Source organism: Bombina bombina, chromosome 6 (assembly GCF_027579735.1).
Source record: "Bombina bombina isolate aBomBom1 chromosome 6, aBomBom1.pri, whole genome shotgun sequence".
Classification (NCBI taxonomy): domain Eukaryota; kingdom Metazoa; phylum Chordata; class Amphibia; order Anura; family Bombinatoridae; genus Bombina; species Bombina bombina.
Window position 1 is genome coordinate 148,342,206 of NC_069504.1, and position 24,217 is coordinate 148,366,422.

Below are 24,217 nucleotides of genomic sequence, written 5' to 3' on the forward strand. Positions count from 1 at the left end.
ATAATGTAACTATTAGTTATATTGTAGCTAGCTTAGGGTTTATTTTATAGGTAAGTATTTAGTTTTAAATAGGAATAATTTAGTTTATTATAGTAATTTTATTTATATTTATTTAAATTATATTTAAGTTAGGGTTAGGGTTAGACTTAGATTTAGGGGTTACTAACTTTAATATAGTGGTGGCGACGTTGGGGGCGGAAGATTAGGGGTTAATAAATGTAGGTAGGTGTCGGCGATGTTAGGGACGGCAGATTAGGGGTTAATAATATTTAACTAATGTTTGCAAGGCGGGAGTGCAGCCGTTTAGGGGTTAATATATTTATTATAGTGGCGGCGATGTCCGGTTCAGCAGATTATGGGTTAAAATGTTTATTTTAGTGTTTGCGATGTGGGGGGGGGGGCTTGGTTTAGGGGTTAATAGGTAGTTTATGGGTGTTAGTGTACTTTTTAGCACTTTAGTTAAGAGTTTTATGCTACGGTGTTGTAGTGTAAAACTCTTAACTACTGACTTTAAAATGCAGTACCAGTCTTGACAGGAGAGGGTCTACCGCTCACTTTTTGTCAGACTCGTAATACCGGAAGTATGCAAGTCCCATTGCATTGAAAAAATAGGATACGCAATTTACGTAAGTGGATTTGCGGTATTTCCAAGTCTGGCCAAAAAAGTGAGCGGTAGACCTGTACCTGCAAGACTCGTAATACCAGCGGGCATTAAAAAGCAGCGTTAGGACCTCTCAACGCTGCTTTTTAACCCTAACGCACAACTCACAATCTAGGCGTTAGTCTTTTCTTATAAGTGTCAAAGCTTCTGTATTCCTCCCCACTGGAGTAGGTAGAAACTACTCAAATATCTGGAAACAAGAACAAAGAAAACCACCACACAAAGAGGAGCTAATCGTAGTATGTGATTTAAAAAAAAAATAATAATAACTTTAATATTCCAAATGCACACTCATATTGCAAACCTTGCTTATAGCCGAGGTAGTCTATTGCAGCAGCACTTAATTACAGACTCAAAGAGAGTACTGGCTGTAGGGGAACGCTAAACATATGGTCCTCCTCACTGCTTCTTAACTGTTCCTCACAGATTCGCTCTCATCCTCAAGCAAAGGAAGTTTGCCAGGATGTTTCTTTTTCTAGGCAAAATTCTTTCCTTCTGAGCCAACAGTCATGTATTAAAAACATACAAGCTGTGACCCATAACTAGAATGGTTTGTGGCCATGGCCTGATGCAGTTCGCAGGCGTGCCCTTCATCAGAGGTTGCCCTATAGACCTTGCCCTCCTCCTTATGTTTACCTCACCAGGGCGAGTGTCATGACCTCGCTCATCTCATATAAAGAGTTCTAACTTTTATGAGGTTTAATCTCTGATCAGTGAATAGTGCTTAAAGTTATTTCTATCCACCCATCTATTCACATTTCTATTCCACCTCTTGCTGTATTATTGGCAATACAGCATCTTAATATATACATACATACTTGATAAAATATATGAACAATAGATCATTCCTTTTACAATAAAAGACTGAGAATAACAACCCACCTGTTTAGCAAATCTATCTACATCCACATCAGTCATAAAACCTTGAAAATTTCCTATAAAAATGCTTCTAAATCTACATCTTCATACAGACCCACCGGATCTATAGTTCTTAACCTATTGAGCCCAATTTCTATCTTTATTCAAAACCACTGGGTCCATAGTTTCTAACCTATGGACCAAATCAATCTCTCTATTCAGACCCGCCGGATCTGGTGCTTTTGTTTTTTGATGGTTTGGCATATCTCTGTCAAACTGTCACCATGCGAGGTATAGGGGGTGTTAAAATCTCATGTATGCCTGAGAACCTTGTGATAAGTGGTTTATTTCAAGTTTTTTCAAATGGGTTGGATTTACTTCATATTTGAAAACCCTAGAAAGAACAATGTGATGACTTATTGTATAGGAAATCTGTTGAACTGGAATGGGGTCATTGTCAGATATGATACAATTAGAATATGTTTTTATTTCATTGGAATGTCCCTGTAACTGCAAACACAAGTTAAAAAAACACAGTTAACAGTTTAGTGGGGGGAAGTTATAAGACTGGGAAAAAAAAAAAAAAAAAATTGGAATGTAAGTATATCCATAGTTCCATAAAAGAAATAAAAAAAATATTTTGTGTCATTGAACGAACATTTGCTTGTGGCTTCACAACTGCCATAATAGTTTCAAAAGAAAATAAAACGAGATTAATACACTAGATAAACAGTAGAACAGACTGAAATAAGGGAAGTAAACACAAATAGAAAGTACATGTGCATCATGGAAGCAAAAATAAACCGTATATCATCCTTGAGTTTCCATACGTAAACTATTACTAGTAAATGACATGGATTACTAGTAAATGATAGGTATATGGGCGTACCGTAATAAAAATATTACAACCTTTTAAATGGACACTTTGAAATGGGATTATGTAAGAAGTACAAATGCTAAAAACTATCAGGTAGATTACAAGTCTTGCGCTATAGAGGGTAGTTAACGAACGCAACAATAGTTGCGTTATTTCACCCTCTATAGCGCTGCCATTACAAGTTTTGAAAAAGTCGCCTTGTACGTGCGATATGGTTACGTTGAGCTCCATACCGTACAAAATACAAGCGCTGCTTTGACGTGCTTGTGCACGTTTTTCCCATAGACATCAAAGGGGAAAGCGTGTTAGAAAAAAACACTGAGATTGCGGAATGAAAAGCTCTATAACGCAACCCCATTGATGTTTCATGAGGAAAAAAGTTAAGTTTAAACCTAACACCCCAACATAAACCCCACGTCTAAACACCCCTAATCTGCTGCCCCCGACATCACCGACACCTACATAATGTTATTAACGCCTAATCTGACGCTCCCATTATCGCCGCCACTGAAATAAATCTAATGACCCCTAACCTGCCGCTCCTGATATTATTATTCCTATTCTAATACCCCGTTTAAAAAAAAACACCCCAAAATAAAATAAAAGAAAAACCTAATCTACCCATTGCCCTGAAAAGGGCATTTGTATGGGCAATGCCTTTAAAAGGGCATTCAGCTCTTTTAAGAAATGCCAAAACATTAATCTAAAAAAACCCACCCCAAAAAACCTTCAAAAAACCTAACACTAACTCCTCTTTAGGTACTCACAGTTGCTGAAGTTACCCTTGAACAATCTTTTATCACGGCGGCTCCATCTTAATCCAGGCATCTTCTTCATCCCTGCAGAGGCAGATTGGTCGAAGCGCGGAGGCGGAGGTCCATGCGAAGGTGCAAGGTGGAGGTCCAGGCAGAGGTCCAAAGCGGAGGTCCATCGATCCGATGTGGAGGTTCTCTTTATGCGTTCGTCTGCCGCACACTGAGGAATCAAATGCAAGGTACCCCTTTTATACTGGGGGTACCATTGCATTCCTATTGGCTGAAAAATTAAAATCAGCCAATAGGAATTAGAGCTGCTAAAATCCTATTGCCTGTTCAAATCAGCCAATAGGATAAGAGCTACTGAATTTGAATAGCCAAAAGAATTTCAGTAGCCCTCATCCTATTGGCTGATTTGAGCAGCCAATAGGATTTTAGCAGCTCTAATTCCTATTGACTGATTTAAAGCAGGACTTCAGCAACTGAAGAGGGTTAGTGTTAGGTTTTTTTAAGGTTTTTTGTGGTGTTTTTTTTAGATTAGGGTTTGGGCATTTCTTAAAAGAGCTGAATGCCCTTTTAAGGGCAGGAAAAAGAACTGAATGCCCTTTTAAGGGCAATGCCCATACAAATGCCCTTTTCAGGGCAATGGATAGCTTAGGTTTTTTTAGAGTTAGGTTTTTTATTTTGGGGGGTTGGTTGGGTGGGTTTTACTGTTGGGGGTTCTTTGTATTTTTTTGCAGGTAAAAGAGCTGTTTATCTTTGGGCAATGCCCTACAAAAGGCCATTTTAAGGGCTATTGGTAGTTTATTGTAGGCTAGGGTTTTTTTATTTTGGGGGGCTTTTTTAATTTTATAGGGCTATTTTGGATAATTTTGTTTATTTTTCGTAATTTAGTGTTTGTTTGTTTTTGTACTTTTTTATTTGTTGTAATTTAGTATTTTTTATATTCTGTAATTGTAGATTTAATTTTTTTAGTAGGGCTAGGTTTTTTAAATTTGTAATTTAGTTTATTTAATTTGTAGTTAGTTTAATTTTAGTCTAATAGTTATGTTAGTTTAGTTTTTTTTTATTTCACAGGTAGGTTTTTATTTTTTTTAAGATAGGGATCTTGTAATTTTAATATAAAGTTAGGGGGTGTTAGGTTTAGGGATTAATAGTTTAATTTTTTTTGGCGATGTGGGGGGCTGGCAGTTTAGGGGTTAACAGGTTTATTTAGTGGCAGTGATGTGGGAGGCCAGAGGTTTAGGGGTTAATAACTTTATTTAATGGCGGCGATGTCAGAGAATGGCGAAATAGGGGTTAATATCTTTATTATAGCGTGGGCGATGTTGGGGTATGCAGGGGAATAGGTGTTAATAACTTTAGTATAATGTGGGTGATGTTGGGCAGCGGCAGAATAGGGGTTAATACATTTTATTAGTGGCAGCGATGTCGGGAGAGGCAGATTAGGGGTTTGTGATGCGGGAGGGCCTCGGTTTAGGGGTTAATAGGTAGTTTATGGGTGTTAGTGTACTTTGTAACACTTTAGTTATGAGTTTTATGTAACAGTTTTGTTGCGTAAAACTCATAACTACTGGTCTCAGAGGGCGGTATGGATCTTGTCGTTATAGGGTGTACCCCAAGCTTTTTAGCCTCGCCGCAAAAATTTTAATGGCAGCGCTATGGGAATCCCATGAATAAACGTCATTTTTTCAAGTGCAGGACTGACATTGAGTTACAGGCTAAAAGACTTGCTGTACAGTTATACTGACAAGACTCGTAATGGCTGCGTTGCTGTTTTAACACTGAAATGGCCATTGTTTCAGCGTTAAAACAAGAACGCAAAACTCTACCTGTAAATGAGAAGTGGAAGATAAACTGTTTAAAACAACAATACAAACAGAGAAAAACATTATTCACTTCCCTAGGAGTTGCTACCAGCCTTGGTATCTCCAATATTGTTCCTCTAGTTTTTAATGGCGGCACTGATCTACCCAGTGTTTATCAATTAAATCCCCACTTCAGTGTACCTCAAACAAAGAAAGTACAGGAAATAGTGCAATATAGTTTGGTATGAAACCTGCAATAAAAGGAATGTACTTACTGGATGTTGTAAAAATAATTTGCAGTATTTACTGAAGACTAGTGATGTTGCGAACCTAAAATTTTGCGTTCGTAAACGGCGAATGCAAACTTCTACAAAAGTTTGCGAACCGGGGAACCGGGCGAACCGCCATAGACTTCAATAGGCAGGCGAATTTTAAAACCCACAGGGACTCTTTCTGGCCACAAAAGTGATGGAAAAGTTGTTTCAAGGGGACTAACACCTGGACTGTGGTATGCCGGAGGGGGATCCATGGCAAAACTCCCATGGAAAATTACATAGTTGATGCAGAGTCTGGTTTTAATCCATAAAGGGCATAAATCACCTAACATTCCTAAATTGTTTGGAATAACGTGCTTTAAAACATCAGGTATGATGTTGTATCGATCAGGTAGTGTAAGGGTTTTTTTTTTTAAATGTACACTACTGTTTTAGCAGATATGACTTGCACTGGTGTCACACTGTGCCCTGGCAGGACCTGAAACGCACATGTGTGAAGGAAAATGACTGCTATTTTGGGGTGCTGTCCTTACAGCAGAGATCAGATGAGTCCTTCAGGACTGTAGTGGACACTGAATACACTAGCCTAGCTATCAATTTCCCTATTAAATCAGCAGCAGCTACACTGTCCCTCCTCTCACTAAGAATGCAGGCTCCGAATGAATCTAAAATGGATGCTGTCCAGAAGGTGGGAGGGTCTGGGAGGGAGTGTCTGCTGCTGATTGGCTGGAATGTGTCTTGTGACTGTGAGCTACAGGGTCAAAGTTTACTCAATGATGACAAATAGGGGGCGGATCGAACATCGCATATGTTCGCCGTCCGCTGCAAACGCAAACATGCTATGTTCGCTGCAAACTATTTGCGGCAGAACTGTTCGCGACATCACTACTGAAGACTCTGAGCAAGAAAGATCTTCAGTTTTGAATTTATAACAAAAACAATTCAAACAGAGAAAAACGTTATTCACTTCCCTAGGAGTTGCTGCCAGCCTTGGTATCTCCAATATCATTCCTCTAGTTTTTAATGGCGGCACTGATCTACCCAGTGTTTATCAATTAAATCCCCACTTCAGTGTACCTCAAACAAAGAAAGTACAGGAAATAGTGCAATATAGTTTGGTATGAAACCTGCAATAAAAGGAATGTACTTACTGGATGTTGTAAAAATAATTTGCAGTATTTACTGAAGACTCTCAGCAAGAAAGATCTTCAGTTTTGAATTTATAACCAAAACAATTCAAAAACAGCTCTACGCAATTCAGTGGTGCAACCACCTTTTTCAAGAAGAAATCAATTCTCAAAAAGAGAGTTTTTTGAGAACTTATTTGTTCAGTGGTTACAAGCTTAAACGTGTAGAGCTGTTTTCAAATTGTTTTTATTAAAATTCAAAATTGAAGATCTTTCTTGCTAAGTAGATTAGCGTCACCATCAAAAACTACAAACAGATAAGCTGTTTCCCAGAAAATATTAAATATAAATGACAGTCCTCTTTCATAACAAATGTTTGTTTGTTTTTTTTGGGGGGGGGTTTAGGAATCAAGGTTTTTCCCCAGTTTCTGTGCTTAAATAACACAAGCAATTTTAGCATTTTTGCTCACTATTCGTTTCTCCTTTATTATCCGCTCTCTTGTTAAGTGCAACCATACATATTATACATCTTTTTTTTAAACAGACAAACAGGCATTTCTAATGATACCCCATATTTGTATATAAAATAATAAATAGGAATTCAATTTTAAGAATTGGAGAATAAATGGACTATAAGCATTTTTTTTTACAGTTTTTTATATAACCATTGCTACACAACTAGTTTAGCTAAAGAAAATTACCGCCAGATAGATTCATTCAGGCCCATTTATCAAGTTCCATACGGAGCTTGAAGGGCCGTGTTTCTGGCGAGTCTTCAGACTCGCCAGAAACACAACTTATGAAGCAGCGGTCTAAAGACAGCTGCTCCATAACCCTGTCCGCCTGCTTTGAGCAGGCGGACAAGAATCGCCGGAAATCAACCCGATCGAATATGATCGGGTTGATTGACACCTCCCTGCTGGCGCAAGTCAGCAGGGGGCGGCGTTGCACCAGCAGCTCTTGTGAGCTGCTGGTGCAATGTTAAATGCGGAGAGTGTATTGCTCTCCGCATTTAGCGAGGTCTTGCGGACCTGATCCGCAGTGTCGGATCAGGTCCGCAAGACCTTTGATAAATTGGGGCCATTATGTTATCCTGATTTTAGGAATACCCCATATGTCTATGTTTCCAAGTAATTTATACAAATATTGGTCAAATACTGCAAAGATGGAATTATTGATTATTATTATTATTATTATCGTTTATTTGTAGAGCGCCAACAGAATCCACAGCACTAGTGATTTAATGCTAAATTTGCTATGCTTGGACTGTAAGCTAAATAGCGGTCACCCAATTAAAAATTGCTAAACAAAAGTATATATTTGTAGAATTTAGACACCCCAGGGTATTTATTTAGTAGTATTTAGACACATTGGGCTAGATTACAAATGTCGCACTAACGTTAGCATGCGCAATATAAGAATATTGTGGCTGCGGTAAATTGCGCACACATATCACAAGTTCAAAGGTATATTGTATATGGCCATCAGTGGTCACCAACCAGTGGTCTGTGGACCACTGGTGGTCCACGAGGAGATGTTGGTGGTCCTTGACACCATAAAGAAGGAATTAATCTCCTCTGATGGTGTCACCACCGTCGTGCCACAACTCCCTACAGCTGGACATCAGTAAAAACCGACGGAGGAGTTAAATTACAATCTCCCTATGCACGTTGCGTAGTACTGCGCAACTTGCGTAGCTAGATTGTATTTTTAACTCCTTCCGCCCGGGGTGCTGCTCAGAGGAAGATGCTTCCATTCTAAAGCCAGCAGAGGCTGATATAGTCTTGGCTTAAAATAGTGGAATTAATGTATAAAAAAAAAGAAAATCTTTAAAACAAATTCTCTCATATTAATTTTTTTCTTCCCTTTACCTGTCTCTTTGTAGTAGTTTTCCTAATTCCTTCAGATGGACTTACATTACTGTTTGTCTTCCTCCCATCCATCTTCTTTTTTTTTTTATTAAATATTAATTATTTTTCATTCTAATAATTTTCCTGCGCACAAAGCCATTCCACCTGAATTCCAGTAATTGCCATCCAGCAGATCAGCCATATCCCACCAGTATTATAGTAATTGCCAGTAACATTAAAAGCTTTCTGATATAAACTTAATTTATGACTCCAATGTCTGCCCATTATCATAAGTAGTTTTGAATTATTCCTAACTGGGGAGATAACTTGGAAGCCTTGTGGTCCTTTTAAACAAAATTCTTTTTTCCCACTTTCTGCCTCTCTGTTTCCAGCTCAACAGTTGGCACTCACCCTTCATCTGTCATTTGTAAGTATTCAGTTAGTTAATTCCAAAAAATAATTCTTAAAAATGTGTAAATATATACATAATGTAAACTTAGCTATAGTTATACTAATTATGTACAGTATGTGTGTGTGTATATATATATATATATATATATATATATATATATATATATATATATATATATATATAGTTTGTACCTTTTTTTTAACAAAAAATCATGTTGGTGCTCCACGCGATTTAAAATTGTGATTTTAGTGGTCCCTGAGGTCCGAAGGGTTGGCATCCCCTGCTCTAGGCCATGTATTTGACTGCAAAGGGCTACAAAATATGTGTGTCTAAATAATAATTATATAATAATATTTAATAACGTGTTTTACTGTGTATTATTTCACATTCCAATGTTCTTCACATACAGGAAAATTTTATTTTTATTTTAAATACATATTTCTATATATATATCTGTTTATGCCTATACCTATATATCTATAGAAACAGAGAGACATTTTACATTAACATTATCAGATATATATAGAAATATATATTTAATAATAAAAATGAAAGAAAATTCTATGTGAAGAACATTGGAATGTAAAATATGCATAGCGCACTTTGGGTTTCAAGCTTTATTAAACAACTTTGTTCTCTTGGTATTATTTCTCAATCCCTTTAATTTTGTGACTTTGTGTTTAATAGTTGCTTTTCCTCTTTTGCTGAAGGTAATTTGTTGAGATTACATAGGTATTGTTATTATTATTACTTTTATTATTATTATCAGGTATTTGTAGAGCGCTAACATGTTCTATGAACATAGGTGGTATATAAAAAACAACTACAGGGATCAAATGGGTAGAGGGTCCTGCCGAGAGTTGCACTGTTGTAGTCGGCTCTTATGAAGGTGGACTACAAACAGCTGGGCTCATAGGCTTACATGCTATGGATTTAAGGGGATAGCAGTGAAGGTAGGAAGGTTAGTGTAGGTTGTATGCGTCCCTGAATAGTAGAGTCTTCAGGGAGCACTTGAATCTTTTAAAACTAGGGGAGAGTCTTGTGGAGCGAGGCAGAGAGTTCCATAAGATGGGAGCCAGTCTGGAGAAGTCCTGTAAACGGGAGTGTGATGAGGTAACAAGAGAGGAGGAGAGTAGGAGGTCATGAGCAGAGCAAAGGGGACAGGAGGGAGAGTATCTATAGACAAGGTCTTAGATATAGGGGGGAGCAGTGCAGTTGAGGTCTTTGTATGTCAGAGTGAGAATTTTGTGTTTAATAATAGAGGCAAGAGGAAGCCAGGGAAGGGATTGGCAGAGAGGTGCAGCAGATGAAAAGCGACGTGTAAGGAAGATGAGCCTGGCAGAGGCATTCATTATGGATTGTAAAGGAGCTAGGTGGCAGCTGGGGAGACCAGAGAGGACAGAGTTGCAGTAATCAAGGCATGAAAGGATGAGAAAGTAGATTAAAATCTTAGTTATGTCTTGTGTAAGGAAATGTCTAATTTTAGAGATGTTTTTAAGGTGGAAGCAGCAGACTTTAGCCAAGGACTGAATGTGAGGAGTGAAAGAAAGATCTGAGTCAAATGTGACCCCGAGACATCGGGCATGTGGGGTAGGAGTAATGATGGAGTTATCGACAGTTAAAGAGAGATGGGGGCTGGAGATTTTGGAAGAAGGGGGAAAATAAGGAGGTCAGTTTTGTAGAGATTTAGCTTGAGGTAGTGAGAGGACATCTAGGAAGAGATGTGAGCAAGACAGTTATTGACACGGGTTAGCAAGGAAAGAGATAGGTGTCATTGTACTACAAATGATATTGGAAACCGTGGGACTTTATTAGGGAACCTAATGATGACGTGTAGATTGAGAAGAGTAGGGGACCGAGGACAGAGCCTTGCGGTACCCCGACAGAAAGTAGTGACGGGGCAGAGGAGGCGCCAGAGAAGGCTACACTAAATTTACGGTTTGACAGGTAGGAAGAGAACCATGAGAGGGCTGTGTCACAGATGCCGAAGGATTGGAGGGTTTGAAGCAAAAGAGGGTGGTCAACAGTATCAAAGGCTGCGGACAGATCAAGGAGGATAAGCAGAGAGAAGTGGCCTTTTAATTTTGCTGTAAGTAGGTCGTTGGTAACCTAAATTCTGTACATACATGTTCTCAGTAATGCTTTGGTGGAAAATATATTTTCACATTCACGGCCAGATTATAAATGGAGGGCAAAATATTGCTTTCGCTAATGTGCGCTGGTATCACGGGTAAGCTTGTGTTCGCATTGCACGGAAGCACTGCGGTTCCATAGACTCCAAAGGGAGCCTCGTTCTCATGCTGTGAGACATGGCATGAGAACTAGCACAGTGAAGGGGGTAAGTCGAGCAGCGATGGGCAGCAAATATAAATATAAATGTATATTCTTATATATACATATAAACACAAAAATATATATGTATATAAGCATATACATATATATTTTCAGGGAGCACACAGTTCCCATAGACTGCAATGTAAAGGCACTTTTCAGTGCTGGTTTTTTTTTCTAACACCGCCCAACCGCCAACTTTAGCCCCCATAAACTGCCTAGTGCAGTTATATATTTTTTATTTTTAAAGTTAACTATACATATTTTTTGGTGTCTGTTGGGGCACATTTAAAGGGACATAATACTCATATGCTACATCACTTGAAACTGATGCAGTATAACTGTAAAAAGCTGACAGGAAAATATCACCTGAGCATCTCTATGTAAAAAAGGAAGATATTTTACCTCACAATCTCCTCAGCTCACCAGAGTAAGTTCTGTGTAAAAAGTTATACTCAGCTGCTCCCAGCTGCAGGTAAAAAAATTAAAAAAATGAAGAAATGAACAGCAGCCAATCAGCATCAGCAGTGCTGAGGTCATGAACTCTTACTGTGATCTCATGAGATTTGACTTAACTCTCATGAGATTTCATAGTAAGCTTCCTTTACCTGATTGGTGAAATAATATGAGAGTGCACGAAGCTCATCCTTTCAGTTGTCCCGGGACAGACATACTAATATGCTGCTTAGAAATCCTTTACAATGGGAGGTGGCTACTGAGGAACTTTTGAGGTAAAATATCTTTCTTTTTTACATAGAGATGTTCAGGTTATATTTTCTAATCAGCTTTTTACAGCTATGCTGCATCACTTTCAAGTGTTTAAACATTTGGGTATTATGGCCCTTTAAAAAATTAACTAGAGGTCTGATCTGAGCTAATTGCTACCATAAGCTCCCGGTAGCAATAGCCACTTCTAATTTAGCACTCCACTTGTAATTTAGTCCTCATTTTGTTGACTCACTATGAGTGGGGTTGGATATCAAATGTTTGTGAGCATGTGGTATACCAGAAATCAATTAATCATTTAAACAAACACATGAGCAGGTGATAAATGATTAACCAAAATAACAGTTTAATGTTTCAGATCTCAAGGAAATAGTTTGCATATCTGCCTTATCATGACTTACAGGAATGGTTAAATTAAAAGAGAAATTCACATGAGTACATTTGCTTCTAGTTAATACTGTAGAAGTGTCAGTATTAGCTTCTACTATGCACTTGCCACACAGAGCATACTAAGTAAAAATGTTTATATTCAAACTTCAAACCCACTTGGGTATTTCAGTTTTTAATATACCCTTCAATTATATAAAAATAAATATCTTAAAGTGATTGTAAATCCTAGTATTGGAACAAATAAAGGGGACTTTCATTCATGAAGTATAAAATAAATCATGCTGAAAACTCGAACGCTATTTTGCTGAGAGGTGACGTTTCCACCTCTAAGCCAATAGCCGTGTGGGCTATCTAGCTTGGTGCCAGCTGGGATGCACGGCTAATGGCTGAGAGGTGTAAACGTCAACTGACAGCAAATAGTGTTCTGCCATATGCTGCCTGAGCAGCTCAGTGCAGTGAACGCTTTCAACAAATAAAGAAATTTTCAGCATGAAGTATTTTATACTTCATGAATGAAAGTCCCCTTTATTTGTTCCAATTGTAAATCCTAGCGTTTCACAACGCTAGGATTTACAATCACTTTAAATTCTAGCTATTATTTATTTCTAATAATTTATAACTTTTGCCATGCATTATGCATGACGTTATACATCAAAATGTACTCAGTAGCTAAGCCTATCACCAATTGGCGCCCATTTATAAAAAAAATTCCATGTTTACGGTTGCTGGCTTGCGTGAGTGTACTGATGCAGGTTTATTAATGGTGCCATTAGCTGGTTTATGGGAGAAAGCTGAGGGACAAGTGTAGAAATTGTTCATGATTGATCATTGACTGGCAGTTCTATAGCCTAAAAAATAATTTGTTACACATCTTCTTGAGAAATAATAAATAATTATTTAAAAATAAGATTAAACGGACACTGAACCCAATTTTTTTCTTCCGTGATTCAGATAGAGCATACAATTTTAAGCAACTTTCTAATTTACTGCTATTATCAGATTTTCTTCATTCTCTTGGAATCTTTATTTGAAAATCAAGAATGTAATTTTAGATGTCGCCCCATTTTTGGTGAACAACCTGGGTTGTTCTTGCTGATTGGTGGATAAATTCACTCACCAATAAACAAGTGTTGTCCAGAGTTCTGAACCAAAAATTGGCTGGCTCCTTAGCTTAGATGCCTTCATTTTCAAACAAAGATAGCAAGAGAACGAAGAAAAAATGATAATAAGAGTAAATTAGAAAGTTGCTTAAAATTGCATGCTCTATTTGAATCACAAAAGAAATAATTTGAGTTCAGTGTCCCTTTAAGAATATTGCAAAAATAAATAGCAAATATTGAACAGTGTATTGTTGTAAATATAGTGCAGTATGGTGATGGGGACGTCCTGTGCCCCTACGTATGCAAATATATACCTGGGCTGGTGGGAATAAACCATAGTGTTTCATTACACCCTTAATCGATTTACACAACATATTACCCACTGGTCCAGGTATATAGATGACATCTTTTTTGTATGGGAGGGCTCGATTGAACTCTTATTGGAATTTATTTCTATTCTCAACACAAATCCGTTAGGGTTATATCTCACAATGGTAACTCATATGCATAAAGTAGAATTTTTGGATCTAACTATTAGAAAGGTTGAACATCATTTGGAAACAGATACATATAGAAAGCCCACATCAACAAATAATATTCTATGTGCAGACAGTTACCATCATCCAAACACCATTAAAAGCTTACCAGTAGGTGAGTACCTGAGGATTCATAGAAATAGTTCCACTATAGAATCTTTTAACAAAGCAGCGAAAGATCTAAGAACAAGATTACTTCAGAGGATATTTAAAAAAAAAGCCTTAGCGAGAGCTTACAATAAGGCTTCAAGGAAAAATAGACCAGAACTTTTAATGCCTAAAGGTATCGAAAATACTAACCCCCTCAGGTTTATATCTACATATACAAGCCAGAGTTCTTCTATCTCCAATATAATACAGAAACACAGGTATGCTTTAAAAGCTAACAAACAATTACAGACAGTTATTCCAGAGAAACCACTGTTTACATACAGAAGGGTCAATAATCTTAGTGACTGCCACTTTGAACAGAAATGCTAAAAAAACACATTATACAAAGGGTCAATTGCATGTGACTGCTGTAAGTTATGCCAATATATGATAAAGAAGAAACCATAATTGATAGGTTTCAAAAGAAATGGACTATCAATAATGATATAAACTGTAAAAGTACTAACGTGGTATATTGTATATCATGTGACTGTAATTTAGTTTACGTAGGAATGACTACCAGATGTCTTCGAAGAAGAATGACAGAGCATTTAAGCAATATTAGGATGGCCAAAAAAGACACTGAGAAAGGCAAGAAAATAACTAGTGCTGCCAGACATTTTTTACAACATCATAATGGCAACACTCAAGCTTTTAAATGCTGGGACCTAGAGAATCTGAAACCTGGGATTAGAGGGGGAGATACTGAACAGACATTATTAAAAAAGGAAGCCAGATGGATCTTTAGACTCAACTCTGTAATGCCTTACGGCATGAATGAAAACAACAATTTCTGGGTTTATCTTTAGCAGTGCTAACCATTGATAAGATTATGTATTCTAATAAGGCTGGCTATAGCTGTGAAAAAAATTCATTAATAGAAATGAGTACAAAAATTAAAGTATATCATTATCTATTTATAATCTTCACTACTAACCTATTAGACACTATATAGGCTATGTCTCACAACAACTGAACCATTTCTTAGGTTTATGGCCTGTTTTAGCTCAATAGATATAATGTAGCACTTCAAATGAACCCATAACAGGGGCGTATTAAGGCATAGGCTAACGAGACCGGTGCCTAGCGTGACAGATTTTTAAGGGGCAGCAGAATTTTGAGTCCCTAGGGCCACTCTACTTAACTCAGGGCCGGGTGGCTAAATCAACCAATTACAAATTACTTAAATGGCTGGCCCAGCTATTGCTATCCTATGGGATTGTATGTGGGTGCACATGACGTTGTGACAGTGGAGGCAGAGCTCACTTGCGCAGCCTGGCCTGGACTAAGAGGGAATGCGGTATTCTTCCTGGTTCCACCGCATGATTGAGACTCACACAGACTACACAGTGCAGTGTGCACTACACCGTGACCACTGTGAAACAGCATATGCCTTTCTCCTTTCAATACATCTTCATTAGGCATTAAAATACTTAAACGGATTAGTCACTAAATACTTGTACATTTACTGTTTGTCTATCTGTCATACATGCAAAGAATAAGTATTTATTGCTGAATCTATACAACTATGTGACTTAAAACACATATGTTGTATGCATTTAATACATTCAGAAACAATACAAGTATATACTTTATTATGATTGTATCATGTGACTTTATCCCCTAGGATACAATTCATAAACCTATCATAACTCCTGTTGTATTTTTTAAGTACTTTTAAAAGCCAGTTTGTATATTCATTAAACATTTATCCAAGCAGATATTTTGCTTAAATAACTGTCAATCAACAAAGAAGATGTTTAAGGCCTTAAACCTGGGGTGGGGTGGGGGGGCAGCAGAATTTTGAGTGCCTAGGGCAGCACAAAACCTAAATACGCCCCTGACCCATAATATGATGTGCACACCGAATGGGCAACCATAGTAGAATGTCTATAATTTTAATGGTGTTGTGGATTATATAGAGAAACATTTGAATACCTTCATAGAGACCTTTATCCACAACCATTATCACTTTAAGACGAGTGTGAGCCTCATTTTTAGCTGTATATTAATATACAAATTCAATCACATCCCAAACAGGTTAGCAATCGTATATGCTATGACTGCAATATATATGAAACACTTACAGCTCAAGATCGTCTATTTTCGGGTGTGCATGTCATATAGATATTATTGTTGTTCCGTGTTAAGCATATCTCATCTGTACCAATTATTGCTCTTCCCATTAGCGGAATACATAAGCAGCCTCTATTGACATAATGAAATTCTAAATATACGCAAACTGTAATGCATGTATGTATGACGTTATTAACATTTTTCTAAGTATCACTTATGACAATTGCGCTAACATGTAGTGATAACTTTTTGACACTATGGAGTATTATGGATCTTCCTAACTGAACAGGTCACATATGGGATACATTTAACCGTGAGAATGGGGGTATGGTTAGGGAGATTACTGTCAATGATAGTTTAAATCAGTGTCAGCGTCATAAACAATCGATCACAACAGCGATAGGGGTTTGTCTCAAAAGAAGAATTCTATTGGGGCATTCGCTTCCCATCTTGTCCAATCAAAATGAATGCAACATAGAATTATACTATCGTGAGAGAAACTTATCATCTTTGGTTAATATAGGGGCAAGCTGTAATAAGCTCATGGGATTGGAGCAATACATTTTACTTACAGGTTTAAAAAGAGGCTGCAACAGATAATCGGCTTGTCAATTTGTTGAACAAAAATCACATTGAGAAAGGCCGTGTAACGGTCGAAACGTGTTTGTGTAACATTAATTCTTTTATTAATCTTCATTCACTATAGTCCTTGCTCGGTTGTGCTGTGTTTTGTTACCCCTGGCACCTGATGCCGACGTTTCCCGTTATCGGCCAGGAACACAGGGGGGTGACATTCAGTGTAGCTGGCCAGTTTCTTTGGTGTTTGTTTGTTATTTAGTCCTTATAGTGGGTAAATATTTAGGTGATGTGTTTCACTTTTCTATACTATTTTTATATTGCTAGAATAAAGTATGTATTTTAAGTAATTACCATTCACACATATGTTAGCTGTGTTTACAGCATTATACACAATTGATAGGAGCAAGAGTGCTTTTCTTTCCCTTATCTTTATACAAAACAGATTATTGTCTTGATCATATGCCAGAGCTGTAGTATATCTGTTATCAATAGCATCCAGACTGCCATCTCAATTACTCAAAAGTCCACAGGCTCAAGCACTAAGGCAGTTCCTACAAAGTAGAATCAGTTATGGCGTTCTAGAGTAGCTGCTAAAATACAGTAGGGACAGTATTCTATGAGACTGTTGTGCCATTAGAAACAATTGTACAGGTGGTTTTAGTTGTCATAAATTTACTTTTAGGAAGACAAAACCAGTTTTAGAGAATCCAGTAATAAGTTATCCTCTTCATTTAATTAACCTTAAATACCACTTACTTGATCGCCAATACAAATCAATCTTCTTCTACTGACCTGATACCCCCCAGAAATATCACTTCCGCTGCTGATGAAATCAGCCCCCCCCCAAAAAAAATAACCCTAACTCTTAGTAAACTGATCTCCCTCTGTTAACCCTTACCACCCATCAAGTGACATGCTTCCTACTGCTATTATCCAAACAGGGATCCAAAATCACTAAATCTGGCATTAACTTAAAAATCCCACAATTATGCATACTGGTAATCCCACATACTTCACACACTATACTTCCTTTGGTAAACCATTATCTACACACCTCATAAATCTAGCACCCCTTATATGTTGTTTAATATGTTGTTTAATATGATCAGATGAGGAAGTGTGCTCAATGAGCCCACCCATGTTTAACTAGTCTTGACCAATTATTTTCATATAGCATGGACCATAATGTGTCAACAATCAACAATAAGACATGCCAATGCTGTTAACCAGGAGAGGCTGAAACAACACTGGAATTTAATCATCACATGACTAGAAGGGAATATATTATCCTGGCACCCTAAACCAATTAATTGGGCTTTATCCCTCTCATGTATTGGAACAAGTGAAAAGCAGCACTCATAATTTGAATAAAATACCATATTGCATGTTATTGGAAGCTACTCAGTTGTTGATATATTAAAAGAGGATGATTTAATCTAATGTATTATGATTATAAAATGCTTATGCATTAATGAGAGAAATGGAACCATAAAGTCTTGTGAACCCAACTCTCTAGATTTATTTTGACTAATTTTAAGTAAATAATAAAGACACAATATGAACACAGGAGTGGATATTGGCAGTCTTATATTGTACATGAATGTGTATCTGTCTTTGTCTCCACCCTCTCCTGCCCAAGTCTTGGCATTACTCACTGAAATACTTACTTAACCTCTGCACTAGACACAGCTGTACATTCTACACTACACCGCTCTGAGCATACTAACGTTTAGTCAAGACAGTTTTCTCTATACCTTCAAACATGTTGTCTTACTGCTGTAGATCACAAAAAAGGTCTCATATAACTAAATTGATTCACTACAGATTTATGTTATGGTCTTTCACTTTTTTTTATCTAAATAAACATATTATTCTCATGAATAGATCTCTATCCCCAAATGCCTCTTATCTACTTTCAAATTCATACTCTTGACACCCTGATCCTCTCCCTTCCAGAATGACAGCCAACAATCTTTACAATTTAAGATGGAAAAAACAAAACATTAGGTACGACTCTAGTTTACATCATAACTTCAATTATTCCTCTTCTACCTCCTTCCAGTTCAGAGGCAGAAAAATCTGTACTTCACGTATCCAAGCTAACCCTGTTTTTTTTAGCCAATATCTAAGGAAACTCACCAATGCAATTAATAATAAATGCCTTTGCCAAACTTGTCTACTTCACCCATTTTACATCCTACTCTACTATATCCTTTTCCATTCACTTGTATATATATTTTTAGAATCAAATGCAAATTCTAATTTAAAGAGACAGAGAAAACTTTGATGCTCAACAGCTTTTGAAACCATAACAGTTAAAAATAACAACCAATCAGAAAAGAAATAAAAGTGTTCAGTCCAAAAATGACAAATCAGCAAATACAAGTGACAATTTAGTAACCAGCAAATAGTCTATTTTCTTCTTTTCTTTGTAATGCTTATCTTGAAGAGTCATATCATAGTAAACAGGAGCAAGAAGAAACAATACAATAATAGATCACAGAAATAACAATTTCTGGATGAGTTGAAAATGTGTATTCGATTGTAGACTTAAAGGGACATTAAACCCCAAAACAGAATTTATGCTTACCTGATAAATTACTTTCTCCAACGGTGTGTCCGGTCCACGGCGTCATCCTTACTTGTGGGAATATCTCTTCCCCAACAGGAAATGGCAAAGAGTCCCAGCAAAGCTGGCCATATAGTCCCTCCTAGGCTCCGCCCACCCCAGTCATTCGACCGACGGACAGGAGGAAAAATATAGGAGAAACCATATGGTACCGTGGTGACTGTAGTTAGAAAAAATAATTAATCAGACCTGATTAAAAAACCAGGGCGGGCCGTGGACCGGACACACCGTTGGAGAAAGTAATTTATCAGGTAAGCATAAATTCTGTTTTCTCCAACATAGGTGTGTCCGGTCCACGGCGTCATCCTTACTTGTGGGAACCAATACCAAAGCTTTAGGACACGGATGAAGGGAGGGAGCAAATCAGGTCACCTAAACGGAAGGCACCACGGCTTGCAAAACCTTTCTCCCAAAAATAGCCTCCGAAGAAGCAAAAGTATCAAATTTGTAAAATTTGGCAAAAGTGTGCAGTGAAGACCAAGTCGCTGCCTTACATATCTGATCAACAGAAGCCTCGTTCTTGAAGGCCCATGTGGAAGCCACAGCCCTAGTGGAGTGAGCTGTGATTCATTCAGGAGGCTGCCGTCCGGCAGTCTCGTAAGCCAATCGGATGATGCTTTTAAGCCAAAAAGAAAGAGAGGTAGAAGTCGCTTTTTGACCTCTCCTTTTACCAGAGTAGACGACAAACAGAGAAGATGTTTGTCTGAAATCTTTTGTAGATTCTAAATAGAATTTTAGAGCACGGACTACGTCCAAATTGTGTAACAAACGTTCCTTATTTGAAACTGGATTCGGACACAAAGAAGGTACAACTATCTCCTGGTTAATATTTTTGTTAGAAGCAACCTTTGGAAGAAAACCAGGCTTAGTATGCAAAACCACCTTATCTGCATGGAACACCAGATAGGGCGGAGTACACTGCAGAGCAGATAACTCTGAAACTCTTCTAGCAGAAGAATTAGCAACCAAAAACAAAACTTTCCAAGATAACAACAATATCAATGGAATGTAGAGGTTCAAACGGAACCCCTTGAAGAACTGAAAGAACTAAATTTAAACTCCAGGGAGGAGTCAAAGGTCTGTAAACAGGCTTGATCCTAACCAGAGCCTGAACAAATGCTTGAACATCTGGCATAGCTGCCAGTCGTTTGTGTAGTAAGACAGAAAAAGCAGAAATCTGTCCCTTTAGAGAACTTGCAGATAATCCTTTATCCAAACCTTCTTGCAGAAAGGAAAGAATTTTAGGAATTTTAATCTTATTCCAAGGTAATCCCTTGGATTCACACCAGCAGATATATCTTTTCCATATCTTATGGTAAATCTTTCTAGTTACCGGTTTTCTGGCCTGAACCAGAGTATCAATCACAGAATCTGAAAACCCACGCTTTGATAGAATCAAGCTTTCAATCTCCAAGCCGTCAGCTGGAGGGAGACCAGATTTGGATGTTCGAATGGACCCTGAACAAGAAGGTCCTGTCTCAAAGGTAGCTTCCATGGTGGAACCGATGACATATTCACCAGGTCTGCATACCAAGTCCTGCGTGACCACGCAGGGGCTATCAAGATCACCGAGGCCCTCTCCTATTTGATCCTGGCTACCAGCCTGGGAATGAGAGGAAACGGTGGAAACACATAAGCTAGGTTGAAGGTCCAAGGCGCTACTAGTGCATCCACTAGAGTCGCCTTGGGATCCCTGGATCTGGACCCGTAGCAAGGAACTTTGATTTTCAGACGAGACGCCATCAGATCCATGTCTGGAATGCCCCATAGTTGCGTCAACTGGGCAAAGATCTCCGGGTGGAGTTCCCACTCCCCCGGATGGAATGTCTGAAGACTCAAATAATCCGCTTCCCAGTTTTCCACACCTGGAATGTGGATCGCAGATAGGTGGCAGGAGTGAATCTCCGCCCATTGTATTATTTTGGTCACTTCTTTCATCGCCAGGGAACTCCTTGTTCCCCCCTGATGATTGAGATACGCAACAGTCGTCATGTTGTCTGATTGGAATCTTATGAATCTGGCCTTTGCTAGCTGAGGCCAAGCCTTGAGAGCATTGAATATCGCTCTTAGTTCCAGAATGTTTATCGGGAGAAGAGACTCTTCTCGAGACCATAGTCCCTGAGCTTTCAGGGATTCCCAGACCGCGCCCCAGCCCACTAGGCTGGCGTCGGTCGTGACGATGACCCACTCTGGACTGCGGAAGCTCATTCCCTGGGATAGGTGATCCTGGGTTAGCCACCAACGGAGTGAGTCTCTGGTCTTCTGATCTACTTGAATCACTGGAGACAAGTCTGTATAATCCCCATTCCACTGTTTCAGCATGCACAGTTGTAATGGTCTCAGATGAATTCACGCAAAAGGAACTATGTCCATTGCCACAACCATCAACCCTACTACTTCCATGCACTGAGCTATGGAAGGACGTGGAACAGAATGAAGAACTTGACAAGCGCTTAGAAGTTTTGACTTTCTGACATCTGTCAGAAAGATCTTCATTTCTAAGGAATCTATTATTGTTCCCAAGAAGGGAACTCTGGTTGACGGAGACAGAGAACTTTTTTCTATGTTCACCTTCCATCCGTGAGATCTGAGAAAGGCCAGAACGATGTCTGTATGAGCCTTTGCTTTTGAAAGGGACGACGCTTGTATTAGAATGTCGTCCAAGTATGGTACTACTGCAATGCCCCTCGGTCTTAGAACCGCTAGAAGGGACCCGAGTACCTTTGTGAAAATCCTTGGAGCAGTGGCTAATCCGAATGGGAGGGCCACAAACTGGTAATGTTTGTCCAGAAAGGCGAACCTTAGGAACTGATGATGTTCTTTGTGGATAGGAATATGTAGGTACGCATCCTTTAGATCTACGGTAGTCATAAATTGACCTTCCTGGATAGTGGGTAGAATCGTTCGAATGGTTTCCATTTTGAACGATGGTACCCTGAGAAATTTGTTTAGGATCTTTAAATCCAGAATTGGTCTGAACGTTCCCTCTTTTTTGGGAACTACGAACAGATTTGAGTAAAATCCCATTCCTTGTTCCGTCATTGGTACGGGGTGTATCACTCCCATCTTTAACAGGTCTTCTACACAATGTAAGAACGCCTGTCTCTTTATTTGGTTTGAGGATAAGTGAGACATGTGGAACCTTCCCTTTGGGGGTAGTTCCTTGAATTCCAGAAGATAACCCTGAGAAACTATTTCTAGCATCCAGGGATCCTGAACATCTCTTGCCCAAGCCTGAGCAAAGAGAGAGAGTCTGCCCCCCACTAGATCCGGTTCCGGATCGGGGGCTACTCCTTCATGCTGTTTTGTTAGCAGCGGCAGGCTTCTTGGCCTGCTTACCCTTGTTCCAGCCTTGTATCGGTTTCCATGCTGGTTTGGACTGTGAGGTATTACCCTCTTGCTTAGAGGATGCAGAATTAGAGCCCGGTCCGTTCCTGAAATTACGAAAGGAACGAAAATTAGACTTATTCTTGGCCTTGAAAGGCCTATCTTGTGGGAGGGCGTGACCCTTTCCCCCAGTGATGTCTGAGATAATCTCTTTCAATTCTGGTCCAAAGAGAGTTTTACCCTTGAAGGGGATGTTAAGCAATTTTGTCTTGGATGATACATCCGCTGACCAAGACTTTAGCCAAAGCGCTCTGCGCGCCACAATTGCAAACCCTGAATTTTTCGCCGCTAATCTAGCTATTTGCAAAGCGGCATCTAAAATAAAAGAGTTAGCCAACTTAAGTGTGTGAACTCTGTCCATAACCTCCTCATATGGAGTCTCTCTACTGAGCGACTTTTCTAGTTCCTCGAACCAGAACCACGCTGCTGTAGTGACAGGAACAATGCACGAAATGGGTTGAAGAAGGTAACCTTGCTGTATAAAAATCTTTTTAAGCAAACCCTCCAATTTTTTATCCATAGGATCTTTGAAAGCACAATTATCCTCGATAGGAATAGTAGTGCGCTTGTTTAGAGTAGAAACTGCCCCCTCGACCTTAGGGACTGTCTGCCATAAGTCCTTTCTGGGGTCGACCATAGGAAATAATTTCTTAAATATAGGAGGGGGAACAAAAGGTATGCCGGGCTTCTCCCATTCCTTATTCACTATGTCCGCCACCCACTTGGGTATAGGAAAAGCGTCGGGGTGTACCGGAACCTCTAGGAACTTGTCCATCTTGCATAATTTTTCTGGAATGACCAGGTTGTCACAATCATCCAGAGTAGATAACACCTCCTTAAGTAGTGCGCGGAGATGTTCTAATTTAAATTTAAATGTCACAACATCAGGTTCAGCCTGTTGGGAAATTTTTCCTGAATCTGAAATTTCCCCATCTGACAAAACCTCCCTCATGGCCCCTTCAGATTGGTGTGAGGGTATGACAGAACAATTATCATCAGCGCCCTCCTGCTCTTCAGTGTTTAAAACAGAGCAATCGCTCTTTCTCTGATATGCAGGCATTTTGGATAAAATATTTGCTATGGAGTTATCCATTACAGCCATCAATTGTTGCATGGTAATAAGCATTGGCGCGCTAGAAGTACTAGGGGCCTCCTGCGTGGGCAAAACTGGCTTAGACACAGAAGGAGATGATGTAGAACCATGTCTACTCCCTTCATCTGAGGAATTATCTTGGGCAATTTCATTATCTGTGGCAGTACTGTCCTTACTTTGTTTGGACGCTATGGCACAATTATCACACAATTTTGAAGGGGGAGACACATTGGCTTTCATACATATAGAACATAGCTTATCTGAAGGCACAGACATGTTAAACAGGCTTAAACTTGTCAATAAAGCACAAAAACCGTTTTAAAACAAAACCGTTACTGTCTCTTTAAATTTTAAACAGAGCACACTTTATTACTGAATATGTGAAAAAATATGAAGGAATTGTTCAAAATTTACCAAAATTTCACCACAGTGTCTTAACCCCTTAACGACACATGTCGTACAGGGTACGTCGCACACAACCTGGTCTTTAAAGACCAGCGACGTACCCTGTACGACATTAGGGTTTAAAGCGGCTAGAAGCGATCCTGATCGCTTCCAGCCGCTTTCCGGTTATTGCAGTGATGCCTCGACATCGAG